Source organism: Zingiber officinale, chromosome 4B (assembly GCF_018446385.1).
Source record: "Zingiber officinale cultivar Zhangliang chromosome 4B, Zo_v1.1, whole genome shotgun sequence".
Classification (NCBI taxonomy): Eukaryota; Viridiplantae; Streptophyta; class Magnoliopsida; order Zingiberales; family Zingiberaceae; genus Zingiber; species Zingiber officinale.
In genome coordinates, this window is record NC_055993.1 from 50,723,570 (window position 1) to 50,749,701 (window position 26,132).

Genomic DNA, 26,132 nt, shown 5'->3' on the forward strand with positions numbered 1-26,132 from the left:
TGGGCTTTTAATGATCAAGAAGAGTAGATGACAATTCTTGAGGGATCACCTATATGAGAAAGAAGTGGGGCCACTTCGAAAAGAATTGGAGGCACAATTTTTAGAGCTTCTCACAGAACCAGACGTGTTCATGGCCAAGAACGAACACACTCATGAGAACTAAGTTGTATCAGGGAGAGTCTTGGGTGAGATTTGTCACTACTTACACAGACGACAGTATAGTTCAAGGACATCGTGTCTACTATCAGCTAGCAAGCAACCAAATCTTCATAAGGGAAGGTTCAAAGGGTAAAACCTACCAATCCTATACTTGACTCAACTGCTGAATGCTATCACTTACCCTATCTCCATTCATGTGGGGGATTGTTGAATAAGTGAATGGAGAAGAAATGAAATAGGAAAGAGGCTCCATTGTGAATGGGACTTTAGTCTCACATTGTGGAGGTGAATAGCTCGTCGCGATCGTCGTGCTCGTCGTTGCTCGCTTCTTAGGATGATGTGCAACGGAAATACAAGAAACACAAACAACAACGCTAACTCTAGAGATTTACTTGGTATCCACCTCAAGAAGAGGTGACTAGTCCAAGGATCCACACACTCACGCACCCTCCACTATAAAAACACTCCTCGGTAACTACCGAAGGCGAAGAAGCCTTACAACCTCACAATACAACAATGAGAAAGAAAGAAGCAAAATACAAATGAATCTTACAAGATTACAATAAAAACCCTAGCTTCTTCTTCTTCTTCTTGCAACTCGTCTCTTGACTTGAATGAGCCTCCAAGAACCTTCAAGAACTGGCGGTGAGGAAGAAAAGATCGCTATGGAGAGCTGCTATGATCGCCCGTGGAGAAGAATCGAAAAAGTACGCAGAAAAACGCTCACCAACGACTTTATTTGTGCCAACGGTCGAATCCAAATCGATTGGATTGCTCCCAATCAATTGGGGAGGCTTTGGATCGATCGACCAATCGATCCAGAGTGCCTCTGTGCTCTCTGAGAATTGCCTGGATCAATTGGTAAATCGATCCAAGGCTTATCGCACGAAATCGCAGCTCCCAATCGATCGGCCGATCGATTGGAAGGCTTTCTATGCGATCGACGATTCTCCCCAATCGATCGCCCGATCGATTGGGGAAGCCTTTGTCGCAGGGACTCACCCAATCGATCACCCGATCGATTGTGCATGAGTCAATCGATCGGCTGATCGATCCAGCTCAAGGTAGTCACGGCGACTCACCCAATCGATCACTCGATCGATTGGGCATGAGCTAATCGATCGGTTGATCGATCCAGCTCAAGGTTTTTGCCCAAAACCAAGTCTAAAGTCCCCTAAACCAACATCCGGTCAACCATGACCTGTTGGTACATCATGCCTAGCATCCGGTCACCTTCGTCTTGCTAGGACCCTCTCACCAAGTGTCCGGTCAATCCCTTTGACCCACTTGGACTTTTCTCCTCGTGCCAAGTGTCCGGTCAATCCCTTTGACCCACTTGGACTTATCTCCACCAGGTGTCCGATCAACCTTGATCTACCTGGGTTTCCCGTGCCTAGCTTCACTCACTAGGACTTCTCATCTGCCTGGCTTCACTCACCAGGACTTTCCTTCTGCCTAGCTTCACTCACTAGGACTTTCCTTCTCCTTATCTTCACTCACTAGGACTTTTACCTGCCTTCACTCACCAGGATTTTCCAAACTGTTTAGCTTCACTCACTAGGTCTTTCACCTGACTTCACTTACCAAGATTTTCCAATTGCCCGGCTTTACTCACCGGGACTTTCCATACTGCCTAGCTTCACTCACTAGGTCTTTCACCTGGCTTCACTCACTAGGACTTTCCATATTCTACCTAACCTCCCAGTTAGGACTTTCACCTGGCTTCACTCACCAGGATTTTTCAATCAAGTATCCAGTCAACCTTGACCTACTTAACTCTCCTTCACATCTAAACTGGTCAGCCTTGACCAAAAGAGAATTGTACCAATAATCTCCCCACATGAACAATTGCACCTACAATCTCTATGTATTATCTGTATTATCTGTATTATCAAACATCGAAACCCAAACATAAAGACTCAAGCTTGAGCCAACTCAAGCTTAGTCAACCAGGTCATTCTTGACCTAAGGATATTGCACCAACTATCTCCCTTTTTTTGATGTTTGACAATACCTTTAAGTTAGACTAATCTCATAACCTCAACTTCCTTCATGCCAATGTATGAATGAGGGTTTTCTTCATTCTCCCCCTTTCCTAGAGGGCAAATTCCCTCTTAGGTAATGAAGGCCTAACTTAAATCCTACATTCTCCCCCTATTGTCACACATCAAAAACTCTCCCCCTGAAGTGTTACCCAACGTTGTTCACAACTTCACTCATTGTTCACAACATAATAACGAAGATCTCATACCCTTCATTATTCTTAACATGCTCATCCTTGAGCATACACCACTTGAACAATGAAGAAATCTACTCTCCATTGTATTCAAATGCCCAACCTTGAACATTTTCACGAAAGAAGGTTAACCACCTTCCAAGGTGTATAAAAAATAGATTTTCATGTCCTTAAAGAGTAACTCCCCCTAAAGACATGCACGTAACTTCTGTCATTGCACCAACAATGACTTGGAATCCCTAAACATATAGGAAACCCAAATTTAGAAGTTTTGAGGTTCAAAAATTCAATATTGAAACCAAATCTCAGCCTAAACCTTCACTTAGTCTTCCTTAACCAATTCATCCTTGTTTTCATCATGAAAACTCCCCCTAAATATATACAAATGTGTTTTGAGGGGTAAGGAGGGGTTATATAGACAAAAAAATGCTGAACTCTAGCTTACCCAGTCAAAATCAGCATTTCAATCGATTGGAGTTGGATCCCAATCAATTGAACCCAGCTGAATCGATCCACTGATCGATTCAGACTGCGTGGATCGATCGGTGAATCGATCCAGCGAGCTTCTGCTCGCGAGAAATGCCTTCTCAATCGATCGCCCGATCGATTGAGGCACTCCAATCGATTGGGTGATCGATTGAAGTTCTGAAAATGCTGAAATTCACTTTCAGCCAATTTCAGAAACTCCTCAAAAATTCTACAAAATTCGAAAAATCATGAAAATTCATGTAGACATTCCTTAGGGAATATACTATCAAGAAAAAATAGTTTTCTATGAAAATACTTTCTATTTTTCAAGATTGATACAAACTTGAAAACTTGTAAAAACTTTAGTGTTTTCTTCTAGTTTGTGTCTAACTTTTCAATGATGATTACTATCAAAAGATAGTCTTCATCAAGGTTTTCTAAAAGCATTTCAAAACCTTTTTCAAAACCAATATCCAACCATATTCTTTGGGCTCAATGCACATGACTTATACATTAGCTTTCCCAATGATTGGAAAACACATAACTAGTGTTGTTTTGATGAACGTAAACTCAAAAGAATGCACTAATCAACACCTTGAATTTTGTTCATCACCCTAACATCTCACTTGTATCTAATGTGTACAAAACTATATACAAGTCACCTTATAGTTCTTTAGTGAAATGTAAACTTTGATTTTGCCCTAATCTAGGGAGCATACATATCTATTTAGGCATTTTGAGGTTATGAACATCCACCAAGGATGTTACTTGTTAATGAATGTCATTTGTCCTTAATTTGCAAGGAATTAAAATAATGTATGATGCGTTATGACATACATCAAAGATAAATAATTCTCAAAAGAAAATTTCCTATAACTACATGATGTATGTATGACATGATATGATATTTTTATATTTTTCATAATAAAATATGAATGTAAAACATGATGTCATGACATATTATAAACAAACAAAGCATGGCAAATTAGCATAAATAGAATACCTAGATTAACTATCTAAGTATCCTTAAACCTTAGCTAATTTTAAAATTTTAAACCTAGATTGCCCAAGATTTCCCAAGAAAATGTTAAAACCCCAACTTGACATTTCTTTTACTTTTGATCTCTTGTGCCAATTAAAATTATATCCACATACTCAAACTATGACACATTTTACTCCATTTAAGAAGTAAAATTAAGCATTTCCTTTGTTTTTCTTACATTGTGCTAATTTAAATTAAGCATATTCCTCAAATTTTGGCACAAATTACTCTTTTAAAGAGTAACAAATTAAAATAAGGCTTAGATTTGCCTTTAACTTCCCAATAAAATGCCAAAATCTCAACTTGACATTTCTTTATGATTCTCCTACTTATGCCAATTTAATTTAAAATCAATTTTCTCAAATTATAACACATTTTACTCATTTCAAGAGAAAATCATAATCCTTTTCATTTTCAAAGGTTAACAATAACTTTGAAAATGCTCTTCGAGTGTCAACTTCATTAAAGTTGGGTTAACTACCCTTCTAATCGGAGTTGACACTCTCTATCCCATCTAAGGGGTAGAGAAAATGCTCCTAGGAATCCAAAACCTATTAGAGCTCCTTGGATGCTCTAGGTACTCATTAGGGATAACTTCCCTAGATACCTTCTTAGTGACCTTGTTAGGCTTCTTAGAAGCCTTGGTCACTTTTTCTAGATCAACTCTTAGGATTTCTTTCCTTGTGACCTTCCTAGTGACTTTCTTAGACTTCTTAGAAGTCTTAGTCACGTTTGTTGTTGCAAAAATACTTCTAGGGATAACTTCCCTTGTATTTTTGACTTGACCACTAGGCCTAGGGTTAGTTCCATAACTATATGGAATCTTATGGTAAGAAATTGCATCCTTCTTAGCCTTAGGTTTGTATCCTAAACCTTTATGACCATAGGATGACCCTTGTTTCTCTAAACCTAGGTTTTGACTCTTGAACTCTTGTGTATCATTTGTGATTTTTCTAAGAGTCCTCTCCAATTTATCAAGTCTTGACCTTAAGACTTGATTTTCTCTCCATAACTCCTCAACCTTAGATTTTTCATTTACACTTTGATTTTTCTTTTTCTTAGGCAAATACCTAGAATCCTTAAAGTTATTGCCTAAATTATTTTCTATCTTTCTAACCTTAGGTTTGGTAGTTTTAGCATGAAGAGCCACATGATTTTCGTTTATTTTATCATGCTTCCTATTTTTATGGTTAATAACATTAAAATGATATAAATTAGAACTAGCATGTTTTTTACCATTATTTAAAGGGTAGGCTCAACAAATGATACCTTGCGTTTTACCTTGGAGGCTCCCCCTTGAGTTGTGCTTCCTCCTTGAGCCTTGACCGCTTTCTTCCCCTTGGGGCATTGACTCCGATAGTGTCCCTTTTGATTGCAAGAAAAGCACATAATGTGCTCCTTGTTCTTCTTTGTTCCCGGAGCGATCTCCTTGGGCTTCTCTTTGCCCTTTGGTGCCACTTGACCCTTTTTCTTGGCCAATTTAGGGCACTTGCTTTTGTAGTGCCCATGTCCCCTATATTCAAAACATATGATATGATCTTTATTTTTAGATGAAATATTTATACCTTCACATGTAGGGATGACACTTGATCCTCCATTTGATGTCTCTTGATTTTTGGAGGATACATCATCTTTTTCTCCATTTGACCCGGATGTAGAAGATTTTCCTTCTTCTTGATCTAATGTCAACAAAGGTCGCTCCCTCTCAATCCTAGAGGTGGAGGCTTCTTCATCTTCCTCTTGTACATGAAACAATGAGTATGCTCCCTCTTTGCCCTTTTCATTGTATTCCTTTGAAGATGAAGCTTCTTGGACCACTTCTTCGGAAGTTGAGTATCTCTCAACTTCGAAATCCTCTTCCTTTTGATCTTGCTCCATTGAGTCGCTCTCTTTGGATTTTTCTTGATTTGGTACAGTGGAGGGTTCTTCATGAAGCTTGGCCAACTTGCTCCACAATTCCTTTGCATCTTCAAATTCTCTAATTTGCTCCAAAATGTGGCTCGGTAATAGATTGACCAAAAGCTTGGTCACTTTATCATTTGCCTCGCTCCTTTGAATTTGTTCTTGGCTCCACTTGCTTCACTTGAGAACTTTGCCCTTTAAACTTGTTGTAGCTTCGAAGCCTTCCATGAGAGCAAACCATTGCTCTATCTCCACCATCAAGAAATTTTCGATCCTTGATTTCCAAAGATCGAAGCGCATCATTGTGAACGGTGGAGGCACTCTTGTATCGAATCCAAGTCCATCTTGGAATTCCATTTGAAGTTGAGCTTCTTGAATGAAGTCTTTGACTTGTAGAATTGCTCCAACTTCTTCACCCTCTAGCTTTTTGCCCCTTCCGGCGATGATTCTGGTGAAGAGCAACCTTGCTCTGATACCACTTATTGGGACCGAAATATAGCTAGAGGGGGTGAATAGCTCGTCGCGATCGTCGCGATCGTCGTGCTCGTCGTTGCTCGCTTCTTGGGATGATGTGCAGCGGAAATACAAGAAACACAAACAACAACGCTAGCTCTAGGGATTTACTTGGTATCCACTTCAAGAAGAGTTGACTAGTCCAATGATCTACACACTCACGCACCCTCCACTATAAAAACACTCTTTCTCGGTAACTACCAAAGGCGGAGAAGCCTTACAACCTCACAATACAACAATAAGAAAGAAAGAAGCAAAATACAAATGAATCTTACAAGATTACAATGAAAACCCTAGTTTCTTCTTCTTCTTGTTGCAACTCGCCTCTTGACTTGGATGAGCCTCCAAGAACCTTCAAGAACTGGCGGTGAGGAAGAAAAGATCGCTATGGAGAGCTGTTGTGATCGCCCGTGGAGAAGAATCGAAAAAGTACGCAGAAAAACGCTCGCCAACGGCTTTATCTGTGCCAACGGTCGAATCCCAATCAATTGGATTGTTCCCAATCGATTGGGGAAGCTTTGGAGCGATCGACCGATTGATCCAGAGCGCCTCTGTGCTCTCTGGGAATTGCCTGGATCGATCGGCCAATCGATCCAAGGCTTATCGCGCGAAATCGTAGCTCGCAATCGATCAGCCGATCGATTGGAGGCTCCCAATCGATCGGTCGATCGATTGGGAGGCTTTCTGTGCGATCGCGATTCTCCCCAATCGATCGCCCGATCGATTGGGGAAGCCTTTGTCGCGGGGACTCAACAAATCGATCACCTGATCGATCCAGCTCAAGGTAGTCGTGGGGACTCTCCCAATCGATCACCCGATCGATTAGGCATGAGCCAATCGATTGGCTGATCGATCCAGCTCAAGGTTTTTGCCCAAAATCAAGTCCAAAGTCCCCTAAACCAACATCCGGTCAACCATGATCTGTTGGTACATCATGCCTAACATCCGATCACCTTCGTCCTGCTAGGACTCTCTCACCAAGTGTCCGGTCAATCCCTTTGACCCACTTGGACTTTTCTCCTCGTGCCAAGTGTCTGGTCAATCCCTTTGACCCACTTAGACTTATCTCCACCAGGTGTCCGATCAACCTTGATCCACCTGGGTTTCCCGTGCCTGGATTCACTCACCAGGATTTTCCTTCTGCCTAGCTTCACTCATTAGGACTATGCTTGTCTTCACTCACCAGGACTTTCCTTCTGCCTAGCTTCACTCACTAGGACTTTCCTTTTGCCTAACTTCACTCACTAGGACTTTCACCTGGCTTCATTCACCAGGATTTTCCAAACTGCCTAGCTTCACTCACTAGGTCTTCCACCTGATTTCACTTACCAGGATTTTCCAATTGCTCGGCTTTACTCACCGGGACTTTCCATACTACCTAGCTTCACTCACTAGGTCTTTCACCTGACTTCACTCACCAGGACTTTCCATACTCTGCCTAACCTCCCAGTTAGGACTTTCACCTGGCTTCACTTACCAGGATTTTCCAGTCAAGTATCCAGTCAACCTTGACCTGCTTGACTCTCCTTCACATCTAAACTGGCCAACCTTGACCAAAAGGGAATTGTACCAACAATCTCCCCACATGAACAATTGCACCTGCAATCTCCATGTATTATCTGCATTGTCAAACATCGAAACCCAAACATAAAGACTCAAGCTTAAACCAACTCAAGCTTAGTCAACCAGGTCATCCTTGACCTAAGGATATTGCACCAATAGTTTCAAGACACTTTTGTTGGTTTATATTGATTCACATACATTGAGTTTGTGAATAAATGCATGAGGAGAGGTTCACTCTCACGCGTGGGTGCGCAGGGGGGGGGTGCAAATCCAGGGCTCAGATTTGCACTGAACCAAGTTGACTCGTGTGCGAGCGCGACCTGCGCACACGAATGCTGGACCGGTGGGGGCAAAATTTGCTCAAGTGGAGCAACCAACATTTTGCCACGTAAACCTTTTTGCTACTTGTGTAGCGGATGCATTAAAGGAAGATTAATACATGACGTTTCGTAGCTTGGTGAGTAATGATCATTAATCGATCATTAATTTTGTCGTTCATTTGAGCTCCTATAAAAGGAGGTTGTGACTACAGGCAAAATGGTTACGCACACAGCATAGCAAAGGCTCTCCATTTTCTTCCTCCTCCTCTGTCGTGCAGCTCCTGCTCAGCAGAGTGCCCGTGATAGCAATCGGGTGTCACCCAGTTCGCTGTGACCACCAGTGCTTGGTCGGATTCACGGTCTACCGTTGTATCCTAGGAAACAGACGACCCTTGTAAGCCTCGAAGCACAGTCGGAGGTGGGCGAATCTGTTTCAAGAAAACTACGACTCTCGCAGGCCTCGGTCAATTTTCTCGATCGGCCAGTCTCCTCGCCCGATCTGTCTTTTGCCAGATCAAGTGCATACCTGGTCTTCTGCTCTACAGACCAGCCCTGTCGTTCCGTTCTGCAGACCTGGTCTTCCGCTCTGCAGATCTGATCTGGCGCTCTGCAGACCTGCTCCACCTCTCTGGTCTTCTACTCCGCAGACTTGTACTGATGCTCTGGTCTGCCGCTCTGTAGACCTGCCCTGCAGCTCTGGTCTTTCGCTCTGCAGACTTGCGCTACCTCTCTGATCTGCTGCTCTGGTCTGCCGCTTTGCAGACCTGCCTTGCTGCTCTAGTCTTTCGCACTGCAGCTCTGGTCTGCCGCTCTGCAGACCTGCCCTACTGCTATGATTTTCCGCACTGTAGCTTTGGTCTGTCGCTCTGCAGACCTGCCCTGCCACTCTGGTCTGCCGCTCTGCAGACCTGCCCTGGTCTTCTGCTCTGCTGACCTGGTCTTCCACTCTGCTGACTTGGTTTTCCGTTCTGCTGACCTGGTCTTCTGCTCTGCTGGTGTTCCGCTCTGCAGACCTGGTCTTTCGCTCTGCACTTTACAGAAACCAGCCCCTGCTGACAACCTAAGATTATTCGCTCAGGTCATTTCGACTGTAAGTTGAATTTAATTCAGTGTAGTTTAAATTCAACTAATACCCATAAATCTCCGACATTAGATTATTTGTGTCCAACAATTTGTTTGTATTTAGTTGGGTGGGTTGGTTGATATCTATTCAGATCCATTATTTCATCGAAAATAAATAGTTATCTTTAGACACATATACTATATTTCTATGATATATATTTATGTTTTTTTTAAATTATCCTTTCTCTCAAGCAACACTCCCTCTCCCTCTCACGCCAATAATTAGACACCAATTAGTCGTGGCACCTCTCCCTCTTCCTTTCACCATTACCTCCTCCTCTTCCTCCATTGAATCATGACCCTCATATGGCCTCCAATGATAAATTTCCTACGTACAATACTTTAATTTGTTAGTTTAAATTTGTATAGTTGGATTGAATAAAACATTAAATGTACGGACCTATTGTGAATGGAACTAAAAGTTGATTTGGCGAAGATAAATTATATATCGAACGGACTCATGAGAGAACATTTAATGCTCAAGGAATGAACCAAAGCTAAATCACGTACCTATTGTGCCAAAATTATATAAAGGCCTCTTGCACAACTGTACGGCATTAAATAAGGTTAGATCAGGCAATGCTTATAAGGGGGTGCCACATGATTTCGCATGAAGGCATCCATCACACTAATTTTATTCAAGTATACATAATTTCTCTCGTTATACATTGAATTTGTTTGAAAGAAAAAACTAATATAAAAGAATGTATAATCACATATATTAAGACAATGTACAACTACCTACTAGTGACACCATTTGTCATTAAAAAAAATGAGGTGTCTCTATTTCCATATGTTGTTTATATCGATTTAATCTCAGAAAAATTTTCTATCAATCATTGAATAAATCTAGGAAGCACAGATGAGTCAGGGGACGACCCAGCACCATAAGTTGTTCAAGTGTCATAGACGTCTATTTGGCCACTGGATAAATTTAAAAAGCACAGATGAATCACGAGGGACAATCCAGTACCACGAGTCATGCAAGCGTCGCAGGCGTATTTGCTTTGTGTGGGAATTGAATCATTGTTGCATGCAAAACTCGTTCGTCCATTTACCAATGCCCTAAGCCCCTGGAGCGTCATCTACTTACATTTAATGCATAGGCACAAAGTTAAATTAGGTATCATAGCAAATGTACTTCTATAGCACAATCTAAAATCATACTCGAGAAAATAATAAACCTAATAATAATTAAAAAATATCAAAATGGATTGATACATTCAAGGGTTAACACGAATGTGTATTTAAACCAATATTGTGATGTGTTTTACTATGATTCACTTGACATATTGTTTGACTTGTCCTCTTTATGCATATTCTTTAATTGCAATATGTCATCTTCACATGTTATGCATTCTATTCATATGTTAATGCTTAGCTTAGAAAAGATAAATAGGATTGAATCTTGTTAAATAGTATCAGAGCTGATTGAATTGATAGTACTTAGGAGAGTTTGTTCATGTTTATAGAATCGATTTAGGGTTAGAATCGAATCGGTCATGATCGGATTATAGAATCATGTGATCCTATCAAAAAAATCTTTAAATTTAATTTAGTATTTGATAGGATGATCAAATTGATTTATGAAGTCTAAATTAATTAATTTGATATTTGATTAAAATTTCTTTTAAATAAATTAAAAATAATAATATTAATGATAATAATGAGTTGAAAATATATATAATTGATCCTGTCGGGAAGCTGAGAAGACGGACCTACCGATATGACGTGTCTGGAAGGTTGACCGCATCTCTATGACCCGGTTGATGAGCTGTCTTCTGTGTTGATCAAGTCGCCCGGAGTCCTCTGGTCAACAGTACCTGTAGCCAGGGACCGAGTTGCCCCGGTCTCCGGTACCCCGGTGCTTGAGGTAAATCCCACGAATATGTAAGCAGCCTAATAATAATAGAATAGCGACATAAATGCAAGATATGCACAGTGACGTACCTTGGCCCGGGGGGGCGCCCTCGGAAGAATGGATGAGCTGGTTGCAGCGCTGATCGAGTCGTCGTGACTCTGAATAGTAGATAAATGTCCACCAGGTGAGTAGTTGGCTCCGGTGGCTCGAAGCCGGACACGATATGGATCCACCGGACAACGTACGGCCCGACTACCGCCTCAACTCGTAGGCCGGAATGCAACTATAGCCCGAAGGCCGAACACTCCATGGGCTCACAGGCCGGGATATAATAGCGGCACTAAGGTCGAACACACTCTCGGTTCGCAGGCCGACATACAATAGCGGCACGAAGGCCGAACACACTCTCGGCTCGCAGGTCGACATACAATAGCGGCACGAAGGTCGAGCACACTCTCGGCTCGCAGGCCGGCATATAGGCATAGTACGATACCTGGGCTCTCGGATGGCGGCTGCTCGGAGGGTGATGATGGCTGCGGCAGTGGCTGCCACTGCCGCAGCCGTCATAGGTGGCGGCCACTGCGGCTAGGAAAGGCGACGGCGGTCGCTGTACAACGCCAGACACGGGCAGAGGCGGCTATTGGTGGCTATGATGACTTCTGGATGCAGCGGCGGTGGCCGTGGGAGGCTGCGGCAGCTCTGGCGGGTGCGCCGGCCGCTGGAGGCGGAGCCGATGCTCCTCACTGGCGTAGTCGTAGGAGAAGGGAAGCAGGGAAGGGAATGACGGCCCGCTGGCGACGAAGGAGTAGGCGATGTTGTCGGCTGGATCGCGGTGGCGTGCAGCAAGGGATTGATGGCGGCGAAGCCGCGAGCCGAAGACGACCCCTCTCCCCATCCTAGTAGCGGTGCTGGTGTGAATAGACTGGAGGAGAGGACATGTGTAGAAGGGGAAGGGAGCGTTGGCTGCTTTGTCGGCACTGGCGGAGGGCTTGAGAGGGAGAAAACCTCTCCCTGGCGGGCGATAGCTAGGAGCACGAACTGATTCCCCCCGCTGCGGGTGAACAGTGCCCAGCTTTAAAACCAAAACCTAACTGTTGTCAAATGTCCAAAATGCCCTCCTCTTTCCTCTAAATCCCTCCTCTACCCCTTAATCACATCTGCATCAATAATTAATATATATATATATATGTGTGTGTGTGTGTGTGTGATAATTTGATTAGGATTTATAAAAGTCTCTTTAAAGTATCTCATTTAAATTAAGAATTGTTTGAGTTAATAAAATAAAATTCAATTAAAAACTATGTGTTACTGTGCCATCTCTTATCTTCTCACCTTCTCACCTGTGCGAGGGAGATGCCTCACCCGCGCTCGTCGCTCATCGATCGTTGCTCGCCACCACTACTCCCCTCACGACTTCACCTGCATGATCGCGCATCCATGTTGCCGCCCGCTGCCTGCTGCTACCCGATACCTCTTCCCCTCTTCATTTGATCGCTCGTCACCACCGCTACCCTCACAGCCTCACTTGTGACGCTTGCACAACATTAGGGGTGAGCAAAAATTTGTTAAAAATGAATTAACCGAACTGAACCAACCAAATTTAGAAGTTTGGTTTAGTTAATTCAGTTTTCAATTATTTTTTTAATTCGGGTTGGTTTTTGATTAATTTGATTCAGTTTTAGTTTTAAAATTCATAATTCAGTTAAACCGAATAAACTAAATAAGGATATTAATTTAATTATTTTTTATTTAAAAATATAATTAATTAAATAAAAGCTAAATTTGATTAATTTGGTTTTAAAATTTTAGTTAATTTAGTCGAAAATTGAATTAACCGATAGTTAATCGGTTCAATTTGTTCAGTTTTCATAGAAAAATTCAATCGGTTTGGTTGTGTCACACCCCGAGGATATACTTATGTACCAAATCAGACGGTACCCTCTAGTGATAATATGAGAAATACAATATCGAACTCAGGTCAAGCAAAATAAACATCGATGTAATATAAAATCACAACTCATAACAACTGATGCGTATGTATGCATGTACATGTGAACATATTAAATTAACCAAAAGCATAACCAACAACATAAACATTCAATACAAAAAGAAAACCAAAACTGTAAGTAGCAGAAAATAAACCAACAACTCATATAGAAATCCAAACTCGAGTGAGACTGGTAGTTAGGATCTCTGAGCGACACAACACTCCCTCTATCTATTAACCTGAAAGTTGAAGGAAAAGCAAGTGGTCCGGATCGACGCCTAATGTTCCCTTCCCGGGAATGCGTCCTCACTATCACTCCCCTCCAGTGATTTACCTTCACTTACCTGTCAGACGTTCGGTCAGCCCTTCGACCTATCTAGGCTTCGTGCCAGCTATCCGGTCAGCCTATCGACTTAGCTAGACTTCGTGCCAAACGTCTGGTCAGCCCATCAACCCGTTTGGACTTCGTGCCAGCTATCCAGTCGACCCGTCGACCTAGCTGGGCTTCATGCCAGACATCAGGTCAGCTCATCGACCTGTCTGGGCTTCTCCTGCACACTCGGTCAGAGTGTTAGAACACAAATGAAACTAACTTAACCTACTTTGTCATTCATCAAAACTTGAGTTAGACCGTTAGTGCTAACCGCATCAACAATCTCCTCATTTTTGATGCAATGACAACCTGGTTAAGTTAGTAAAAAATATGCAAGTAAAACAAGCAATTTGGTTTTTAAGTTAGTCTTGATTCTGTATTTTTTTGTTTTAACTAACTTAACCACCTAACCCTCCTCCTTTGTCATTCATAAAAAAATAAACATAGAATAAATGATAATTAAAAATATAAGGAAGTCTACAAATATAAGTCAGATTGACTTGGGGGAGTCTAAACATATAAAACATTTAACAATTTGCTTTAAACTTTAGCTTTTAGCCTTTGAAAATAGCTAAGTTTTGAAAAAATAGCTAATTTTAGCAAGATAACTTAATAATGAGTTAATAAAATTTGAGAGATTTTTTAAAGTTTTTTTAAAATTAATATAATTTTCAAAATACGTTTGTAAACTTAAAACACATTTTTAAACATAAGTTTTACAAAAGTAAAATTTTCAAACCAAGTTTATTAAATTTCAATACTAATTTTATTTAATTTTAAACTAAGTTTGAACTTGAAACTCTTTTTAAACCTAAGTCTGTAAGTTTCAAGACTAATTTTATTTAATTTTCAAGTATCAAAGTTAAGTTTATAAAATCAACATTAAGTAGATAAAATTAATTTTAAAAATTAAGTTAGATGCAATTTTCAAAACTAATTTTGTAAAATTTAATTTTCAAAATCAATTTTCTAAATCAAGTAAGATCTAATTTTCAAAAACTCTGTTTGAAAATTTTAATTTTTAAAACTAAGTAAAATCTAATATTCAAAACTTAGTTTTATAAGAGTTAGTTTTAAAAATAGATTTATCAAATTAAATTTGTAAAGATAAGTCAGATTTTTAAATACATTGAGAATATTTTTAGGAAAATATATATTTTTTTTAAAAATCTACTTTCAAAATAAAGGGAAAATTAGTATGAAAATAATTAAATCTTTCCTTAAACTTGACATAATTTTATAACTAAAATGATTTTTGAAGAATTTTTAAAATATTTTTTAAAGAATATTTAAAATGATTTTTTAAAGAATTTTTAAAAGATTTTTTAAAATGATTTTTAGAAAGAATAATTTTTAAAATATTTTTAAATGATTTTTTAAAGAATTTTTTAAAAAAAAAATTTTTAAAGAATTTTTTAAAATAATTTTTAAATAATTTTTAAAATGATTTTTAAAAATAATAATTTTTCATGAATTTTAAAAACAATTTTTTTAAAATAATTTTTTAAAGAATTTTTTAAAATCATTTTTAAAGAATTTTTAAAATGATTTTTAAAAAGAATAATTTTTCAAGAATTTTAAAAGCATTTTTTTTAAAATAATTTTTTAAAATGATTTTTAAAGAGTTTTTAAAATGATTTTTAAAAAGAATAATTTTTTCATAGAGTTTTTTTATATATTTTTTAAAAGAATTTTTAAAATGATTTTTTAGAAATTTTTTAAATAATTTTTTAAAGAAGTTAAAAAAAAACTAAAAAATAATATTTTAAAATGATTTTTAATGAATTTTTAAAAATAATAATTTTTAAAATGATTTTTTAAATAATTTTTAAAAGAGTTTTTTTTTAAAAAATAATTTTTTAAAGAATTTTTTAAAATGATGTTTTAAAGAATTTTTAAAATAATAATTAAAGAATTTTTAAATTAATTTTTAAAATAGTTTTTAAAAGTATTTTTAAGAATTTTTAAAATAGTTATTTTTTAAAGAATTTTTTAAAATGATTTTTAAAGCATTTTAAAAATGATTTTTAAAAATAATAATTTTTAAAAAAAAATTAAAATGATTTTTTAAAGAATTTTTTAAAATGATTTTTTAAAGAATTTTTAAAATAATATTTAAAGAAATTTTAAATTATTTTTTAAAAGTTTTTATAAAATGATTTTTAAAATAATTTTTAAAATGATTTTCTAAAAGAATTTTTAAAAAAAATTTAAAATAATTTTTAAAGAATTTGTAAAATGATTTTTTAAAGAATTTTTAAAAGAGTTTTTTTAAAAATAATATTTTAAAGAAATTTTAAAATGTTTTTAAAATTATTTTTAAAATGATTTTTTAAATGTTTTTTTTAAAGACTTTTTAAAATAATTTTTTAAAGTTTTTAAAATAATTTTTAAATGAAATATTTATTTTATTTTTATTTAATTTAATTTAATTTATTTTATTTTTAATTTAATTTTATTTTATTTTATTTTATTTTAATTTAATTTAATTTAATTTAATGTTTAGTCCTTAGTCATTTCACCCGATCTAAATTTTCAATCAGGGTATCCTATAATTTTATGAGATGAGTTAAGTTCTGTTTTAAAGTTTGGTTTAACTTTGTGTTAGATTCAGGTTTAGCTTTGGGCTCAACAAATAGACATTCTTTGGATAAACTTCTGAGGTATGATGAGTCACCTTGTCACGCCCTAGGTAGTCCCTACCGATGAAATTTCGGCAGCATCTCCCTTGTGCGGGTGACAATATGAATCCTGATATACATATATCCATACCTCGGCCGACACGACCGGAATAGTACAATACAAATAACAAACAATCCACGCAATTATATAACCAATCCACACAGTTTATATAGACAATCCACGCAGTTTAATATATAGCTTCTGGCTGACAACAAATATAACTAAAAGAAAAGACGATAAAGAAATCATCGTAGATATATATAAATCCTACTCTACTACAACGAAGAAATAAAATCCACGAAGTAATGAAAACACCTGCAGCGGAAAAACAAAAGTAGCAAACCCAAATAGTCGATATAAAGTCCACAATACAAGAACCCACATCATAAGTGCCTAAAGACATAAAATCGAATACGAAAGTCTACAGCCAAAAATCCTCGCGACAAAAGAGGCTAGCGACTGGAATCTCCCGACGGCCTCAACCTGAAAAGTAGTAATGTAACGGTGTGAGTTCAAAGAACTCAGCAGATAACCAATAGATATGTACAGTAACATACAACTACCATTAATAACCTATAGTACAGTCTCCTAACAGTATAACAGATATGCATAGCTGAATAAACTGTAGTAACTAACAATAAGCATGTAATACAGTCTACATCAAGAATAATAAGAAATACATAACTGAAATAAACTATACTCACCTGCGAGGCTTGAGCATATGACTGTGAACATACATGGATAAAAATAGTCAGAGCAAATAAGCATGTATCATGTATGCATGTCAATCATATGCAGTCATCAAAATACATCATCTAATATGAAATAATCACAATAAATGCAATCTGTGCATATGATGCAAATGACATGTCCTGGTCACCTCTGACGCAGTCAGCCATCTCACACACGATGGTGAGACCGAGTGGGTAGGGCTGTAACAACCGTGCATTCTGTCATCACTACTCCTGAAGAGTAACCGAGTGGACGGGATGCTGTCGGAGTACACCTATTCTCCTATCTTAAATATAGTGAGGGAGCGCAATGCTCTCATCTCCCGGTACGTGATGACGGGGAGGGATCCCTGTCTTGCTACCACGCTGCATCATACTACCCATGAGCGGACCAACGGAGCCCTACATAGCTAACTGCCATACACACCCTGGGTGATGTGCCACTACCCATGTAGTAGTCACGTTGTGTGCAGGCCCATGTAGCTGGCCAATGAGCTCAACAATAATAGAGTCGTCAATCTCTCAACATGCAATCATGCGTAATGGTGCATGATGCTACAGTATGTCATACCTGAACATATCCTCCTCCATATATATATGCCAGAAAAATAAACGCATATATAACCATGATATAAGCAACATAAATCCAAGATCACATATTCAATATGTCTAGCAATTAATCCAGTATACAGAAGCACAACATATCATCACCTCTAAGAGCATCGATACATATAACAATAACTAAGAGCATATAAGTCTAATGTATAATAGCTAACAGTAGAAGCAGGTAACAGGTATCAAATAAACTATAACCAGGGAAGTGATAAATCTACCAATTACTAGTAATTATATATATACTACATATATCATAAGACACTATCAAGAGATAAGTCAAAGGGTACCCGCCTCAAATAAAAGATATTGTCAAGCAATCCAAAGTCGAGACGCTCGTCTCGAATCAGAATCCTGCGTCAAACAATATATGCATATTTTATTTAGCTAAATACAAATAAATAGTTAAATAAAATCCCTAAAACTAAATTAGGGCAAAAACCCTAATCAACACAACCTTAATTTATCTAATTAAATCTAATGGTTAATTAAGATTAGTTATCTAATCCCTAATCACCAATTAGATTAGAAATCTAAACTTAAATCAATCTAGTCATTAACCCTAACTAATCATAATCCAAATCATACCGAATTCAACACATAATCATCCATCTAAAATAATCAAATCACACTATGATCTACACATGTGCTATTCTAAATTCAACTAACCATCTAATAATCCAATTATACCTAATTCCTACACCTTACCTCAAATCACAGCGGCTATGGCTGCTTGATGGGTTTGCTGTCGGAACCAGAAAGTCCACAGAACAGCAAGGTGCTGGATTCCACTCCACAATTCGGATCAAGAAGGAATCAATCGGATCAGGTAGAGGAATCAACAAGTGGAGATCACGGATCACACAACAATCCTTCTAGCCTCTGCCTGACAGCTCAAGAACGCCTCACTGATCCTAATTTCTTCAACCAAATCCCCCAATCGGCCGCAAGAAGAGGAGGACCGAGATCTGATCAAGGGATACAACAAGACATAGATCCGACACTTCCCTCCTAGTCCAAAACCGGAAGAAGAACACAACAAGGAATAGGGAGTAAGAATTGGTGATGCCTTACCTTTCTTGATCACCTCCCGATGGCGTCGCTTGGTCCGATCCGACGGTGAATCCCTCTGTGAGCAGTGCGAGGAGAGGAAAGGGAAGGTCGATTGGCGGGGAGACGACGCAATCTTGCTCCTCACCATGCCCTAGCCACAGCACCTTCGGCAATCGTTCGCAAAACTTGTCGAACAGCAACTCCTCTACCGACGACAGTCTAGAGAGGAGAAACACCGGCTGGATCTAAGCTTAGGATGCCGATGCCAACAGAGGAAGATCGTCGAAGATCGAAGCTCCATTCCCATCGCCATCGCTCTTCTGCTAGAGAGAACAGAGAAGGAAGAGAGTTCGCGATCGGGGAAGAGGAGGAGGAGAAAAGGGTTCGGCGATAGGTTTGGGTAAAGACAAGGAAAGAATTTATAATTAAAATTTTTCCTCACTTAAACGGGTATCCCAAACAGGCTTTTTCCGGACCCATAAATCTGTCTCCTCAAAACCCGTCGTACTAGTTTCGAAAAATTGCTAGAAAATTTCTAAAAATTTCGAAAAAATTCTATAAAGCTATTTCCAAAATAACCTTATTAATTAAATTTTCCGATATCTTACACACCTGGACAACATTAGAGTAATCATGTCTTCGAGGTTTTCCAAATAGTCCTATCCACTGAACTTAATACAAAACCTTGGTCTAACTAGTTAGAATCCACAAAGGGTAGCTTCGGTTAGTTCCACTTTGTTAGTATTACCCTAGTATCAATTATGAGATGATTGTAAATGACTCATTTTATATCATATATCATTATTAATAAAAGATAAAATTGGTTATTATATTTATTTCAGTTCAGTGCCAATTGAATAAGTATAATAATGTCCTTGGGTAGTAGGTTCTTATCTATAGTATATCAATTGGTTGAATTGATAGTGAGATATTGTAGAGAACACTACTCTTAACTATTCCTAGTCGAGTATTAATATACAAGGACAATAATAATGCGTTGAGACTAGCATGTAGGTCAACGGATGACTTGATCTCACAAGTCATGGATATGAGATATCAGGTTGACACATGGTTATATATTAGAGAATATATACTGGATGACCTGCCATGAGAATGTTTCATGGATCGTTATATGAGAGTCATAAACATTCTCATGTGACTATTGGTATGAATAGTCCTTAGACCTGAAGTCACTACGGTTCCCTACATAAGGAGTTGTGTACTTTGGTATCGACAAACGTCACCTGTAACAAGGTGGACAATAAAGTCGATCTTTGGGTATACAATGAATTATGCGGAGGGATGTGAGTGATGTAGATGGTATCTATCCCTTCCATATGATGGAAGCGAAATCTGTGGACCCCTTGATTAGTAGGACACAAAGAAAACATGGGCATGCTCAAATGAGTCAATATGAGATATTGAGCTTATTTGATTGAGTGTGTCTACTTAGAGATCAAGAAACACAAAGGTTGATAAGAGGATGACACTGTCTATGCCTCATTGATCAATCTAGATATCAAGGATAGAGGGACCAAGTCATACAAGATAATAGCCACGAACAGGTTAGGTCGGATCTTGACCTTCTCGTCACTTGGGTAGCAATGATGCCTTGCTAGATGCCACTCATTGCTTATGTATCTAAATATTGATTTGGGTACATTGCCAACATTACAAGAACCTATTGGGTCACACACAAAGAACAAGTAGATTTGGAGATGAGTTCATATGATGAATCATTGGATTAAGTCTTATCCGAATTGGACTTATTGAGTTAGACTCAATTGGATCTAATTGTTGGATTAAATCCAATTTAAACTAGACTCAAAGAGTTAATTCAAATTAATGAAATATGATCCATTGAATTTGAATTGTATGAGATTAATTGAGTAAGACTCGATTGAATTAGACTTGAGTTAGACTCAAGTGAGGAGACTTGAGTTAGACTCAAGTGAGGATTAATGAGACAACTTGGAATTCCAGAAATTGATACTATGGAGATCTTGTATAGAGCTATGGAAATCTGGTTGTGGCAGTGTGCAGCTGACAGAGATGTAGAAACTGAAAGCAAGGAAACTGCTGGTGACAATGAGCATGTGCAGCCACTGGAAACTGATTGTTATGGATCAACATTCAAAATTTAAATAGTAGCACCATTCCCTTTGTGAAGTACTTCAAATTGAAATATTATTCTTACTAGAAAGGAGACAATGGCAGTAACTTGGTTCAAGAATATTGATAACAGTAAGCAGAAATGAAAGCATTACAGAAATTGAAATTGTCCAATTCGCTAAAGATGTAACAGATCTGTTTTAGATTGATTTTTTTGATCTGAATCAAAGGTATTCAAGCTTGTATTAAGAGAATGTAAACAAGATTATTTATAGGGGTTAAATGTCAAAGCTTGATCAGAGAACAGTAAGATCAACAATAAGCTGATTTCAAAATTCAGATTTTTATGAATGTCGAATTTACAATGGAATCCAAGTATTCCTTGATCTTGTAATTCAACATTCTATTAGAATTAATGAAGAAACATTTAAGGGGCTTGATCATCATAATTTTGGAAAGAATGACAAGTTCATTCAAGGATTAAACTGAATAAGCAGATTTTGAAACTTGTTGAAGTCTGGAGGCTGCTGTTTAGCAGGAATATTAGAAGTTATTTGAGCATTTGAGGTGTTGATGATATATGTCATTAAGAAATTATGGAATGCTAATGAGATTATTGGAGTATACTTGGCAAATAATTGAACTAAGTGCAATGCAGAAAGTGAAACTGGAATTGAGTGTAGTTGCTGTAATTTGACCATGATGTATCAAGTTTGTACCAAAATCCTAATAGCAGTACTCAAATCAGTGGAAGCCAAGTGAAGAACATATATTTTTAAGCAACAAATGGAAGCTGAATGGCTACCTTATTGACACATGATACATTTATCACATATAGAAGAACCAGAGCAAGTGAAGGATCAAGTTGTGTTGGTCTAAGAGGAAACTGGAGTTTGGAAGTTCCTGAAATGTCGTAGTTTGGAACAGGAATACTGAAAGGCAAATCCTGTGTGGTGCCAAATTATTTGTCTCTTGGTTAGTACTACTATGAATTTAGTATTTGATCATTTTAGCACCCAATGAAACTTCTTTGTAAACTGTAATCTTTATAGCTTAAGTTGGCATCATTATGAAGATTCAATTCTGGATTTCAGTAAGAGTAAATCAGATTCAGGATGACAGTTAAAACTACAGTGCAGAATTCAGCATGTTAGTATGAATTTCAAGTTAGGAGAGAAAAATATGTTAAATAAAAAAAAACAAGCATAGACATTGTTGTAGTCGCTGACATGGTATCCAGTGAAAAGAAGTGATTGAATGACAAGCTAGAATTGTTTAAACCTGGAAATCTTCGGAGAATGAATTGATAAGGATCTTAAGAAGCTGGATGGAAAGGAATGGGAATTTTTGGAGCTTAAGTGATGATTAGTTGATAATATCTAGAAGTTGTACATGAAATTTAGAAACCTGTAGTTGCTGTGCTAATTGGGGGTTTGAGTAAGCTAATCACTGAAAAATTGAATTCCAGTTAGTGTTCTTGTCTTGTTACAAGCTAATCTATTCTATCTAGAGTTTCTAAGATTTTTGAGCTGATTATTTGATACAGAACAGTGACAAAAGTTGGAAATAGGAAGTTGAAGCTGAAAATCAGAATCTATTTATTCTGCAGTTGTGTTAGAATTCTGAATTTGCAGTCTTTAAGGGTACAATTCGAGATGTATTGGGTTAGGTCTTGCTAAGGATTAAATGTAATAGGAAAGCTGTGGATATGGAGAATGTAAAAATGATGGAAAAGAAGCTGAAATTCATTAACACAAGAAATTGTTTCTGATTTCATGAAGACAGTTTTGGAATAAGTTTCCTTGATATTTCTGATTAGTAATTAATGGAACTCAAGTTTTTTTGACTCAATACCAATTGTACCATCTTCTTAAGCTCAACTTTCTGGAAAATTTTGCAGAATTTACTCTGTATCAGGAACTGGATACTTAATTCAGGTTTAATGTGAAGTTGCAGATTTATTTTAAACTTTTGTTGGGAAGGATTTTGTTAGTATTTGAATGTTAACTCGTTATATTGGCTGTTACAGATTCATTATCTTGATCCATTGATGATTAAACGAGTAATGAAATGCATTAATTTTGAAATCTAGCAATGTGCCAAATTCTGTGAAATTACTGAAATTGTTAAGTTGGTTGAGCATTTGTTGAGTCTCATTGCTCGAGACGAGCAAAGATCTATGTGTGGGGGAGGTATGGTCCATGTTGTTTCATTAATTTAATACGAATTAAGCCAGCAAAAGTGAATAAGTATAGAGAAGATGAATTTAGTTTCTGAAATATTAGTGGCTGTATTAATTTTGAGTTTTCTGATCAGCAAACATTTGGATTCAAGCTTGCGTTAAATTGATGCTTAATGAGACATTTGAGAAGGATTAATGATCAAGGCTTGGTGAGAGGAAAGAAAGGTTAAAATTCTGAAAATATCAAGATGCAAAAACCAAAATAAAGTTGCTAGATTCTGTGCCAAGCTGTAATTTGTGTTCGAGATTTGATTTGAACTGAATTCAGGTTGCTATTTATTGGGAAGTAAGTTCAGGAATGAAGAGGAAGAAGGAAGTACGGCCAAGTATCCATTTATATAGCATTCTTTGTATCAATGTCTTCCACTAGAACTAAAACTCATACTTTCTTTCTTATCTTTTCCTTGTTGCTAATTCTTTCTTTTCTTGCAACTAATGTTTTGAATTGTACTTAATTCATATTCTTAGATTTTCATTTCCATGATTAACCTTTATGAATGTGATTGATATCTATGATCATGGTGGAGAGTAGAAGACAAGCAAGCATATGGTAGTGCAAGAAGCACAAGTAGCATGAGCGCCCTCCATTTTTGTGATTACATGTTAAATAGGATGAGGGCAACACAATTCTATCTTGTGAGGTTTTTAGTGTGAAATCAATTTTAATTGACTCATGATTGATGGAAATTATTAGGTTGCTAATCAAGAGTAACGTTTGAAGTCCATGAATGCTTGAGATTTTGGAATGTGATAATCTTAGTTGGTTTACTTTCTTTATTTTCTAATTATGTTTAGGAATTTGTTTAGGGGGTGCCATTTAAGTAGGATTTTTAGTTTTCTTGACTTGAACGGGATGTCCAAGATTAAGTGTGGGGGATTTGATAACCATGATTTTGGCTATATTATTTTGAATCATAATGCATATTTGTATTGGTCTATTCATAGCTTAATCTCGTATTTACATCATATTTCATAATTGCATATGATTTTGGATCTAATTGTAAATTAGTCTATTTTCATGGTATTTGATGCTAATATTTGTTTATTATTTTGTAGGCATCAAGGGTTTTTGGACTTGGATGAATTTGAACGAATTCGTGCTCGGATCGGAGTTTTAATGAGACGATCAAGCTCCAGAACATTCATAGTCGTTCATTCAAGATTGGAGTAGATCTACATCATCCGTTGAGAATCTGGTCCATCCAACGTAATGAGGAGTAGATCTGGACCGTAGATGAAGATCAGTACTTCTGGATCATATTTTAGGCAATTTTCTACCATTGATCAAGCTCTGAAGAATCTCAGCCGTTGGATCAGATCTGAGGAGATTTAAAACCCGCGAGAAGCTAGAGTGCTTCCTGGGCTGGCGTTCGTGATTTCCTCCACTGTAGCGTCTTCTTCTCCGCCGTGACGCCGAGTTCCCATTCCTCATATCAGATCCGAGAGCTTACCTTCTTCAACAACGACGATAATCAGCTGCCAACATTCATCTTCCGGTGATCAGAGAGTGATCGAGGGAGGTTTCCAGATCACGATTTGGGTTCTGCTTCATCGTCGCATACCCGATCGAGGGAGGTTCCAGATCGACATTATTCACTTCCACTAGAGCTTCAAGGGAGGTTTCCCGGAGCTACTGATCCCTTTCCGATCTTCATTCCGCAGCAAGGCTGTGTCGACTTGGCCATTCGATCCAGTTTGTAAATTCACAGAATCCTTGCTCTGTTCTTCGGATGGTGAGATTGCCAGTTGGATGTGAGTTTTGAGGGAAGTTTCCAAGAGCTGTGATCATTCCCTGGTAATAGTTGGAGGTTTGAGATTGGTTGTTGAATGTTTGATGGGAGATTCCGATGGCATTTCTATTTTTACAACAGAGTAAAGGGATTTGAGTTCCGGGATTTTGGTTGTGGAATGCTATATATTAGGGTTTTACTTTCTTTGTTTTTGTATATGAATTATGCTTGAACTTGCTCAGATCTTCAGATCTGATAGATAGATTGTACTTAATTCTTGTTTGCATTTCTTACTTTAGTTCTTATTTGAGTTTTCTTTCAAATCCCATTTCTAATGGTCCCACTTGCAATCCTGAACTTGTGGAACTTTTGCAAATTGAATCTTGATTGTCTACTTAATTAGTTTTCAATATTGTTTTGTTTTAGAATTAGACGTTTACGTTACAACAAGGTTGCTTAGTTTTCAATTCAAGAATTTAAATGAACCTTATGTGGAGATTGTGATGAAGTTTAATATCAGAAGTTTAATCTGAGTTATTGACTGTTTACCTCTGTTCGATATTATTTCGTTTGAGCTTTTGATGTCTAATTGTTGAACTAGACTGTGATAATGAATTGGATGCAAATTTGGTTTCTAAAAGTAGTTGAGTTTGAGTTCAATTACTATTGTAATTGTAGTTGAAGAAATTGATTCATTGACATACACACACATTCAATTGGATCTACTTTTTATTTTTCTTTCTCTCACACTACTAATCTAAGACCAAGTCTTGGGGTCCTCTCTCTTTTTCTCTATTTGTGTGCAGGATTCATGGCCCAGACCGAGGGTTACAACATCGTCCGACCTCCCCTATTCAGTGGCGACGACTTCCCATATTGGAAGAAACGAATGGAAGTCTACTTAAAGACCGACTTCAACCAGTGGTTTAGCATCACCAGAGGCTACAAGGCGCTTGTCGACAACTTTGGAAACCCAATAAACCCGAAACATTGGAATCCAAAAATGAAGAAGAAAGCCCAAATCGACTTCAAGGCGCTCAACACTCTACAATGCGGCCTAACAATGGAGGAGCTGAACCAAGTGGCCTCACACGAAAATGTGAAGGAACTGCAGGACAAACTTATCGAACTGCACGAAGGAACTAGCGATGCAAAGGTAATCAAACGATATCTTTATTTAAATAAATTGTTTAACATTAAGATGCAGGAAGGAGAATCCGCGAGTCAACTCCACGGGAGGATCAAAGACATCCTCAACGGGCTTCATATTATCGACCACTAAATGGATAATCGCGATTTAAAAGGTACGCCCTAAATGTGTTTCCTCAAAATGCATTGTGGGCATCGATCATGGATGCCTACAAAATTCTGAAGAATCTTTCAAAGTTAAAATTAGGTGAATTGTTTTGCGAACTTGAGCTACA

The 26,132-nt window shown here is 37.7% G+C and overlaps 1 long non-coding RNA gene across 2 annotated transcripts in view; it reads right to left on the reverse strand.

Annotated features, from left to right (window-relative positions):
- Positions 1-16,446: 16,446 nt before the first annotated feature.
- Positions 16,447-26,132, reverse strand: part of LOC121975044 — a 36,184-nt gene continuing 26,498 nt past the window's right edge. For both annotated transcript variants that reach the window (XR_006110199.1, XR_006110198.1), the window contains exon 2: positions 16,447-16,711. This is a non-coding gene — a long non-coding RNA (uncharacterized LOC121975044). The remainder of the gene's footprint in view (positions 16,712-26,132) is intronic.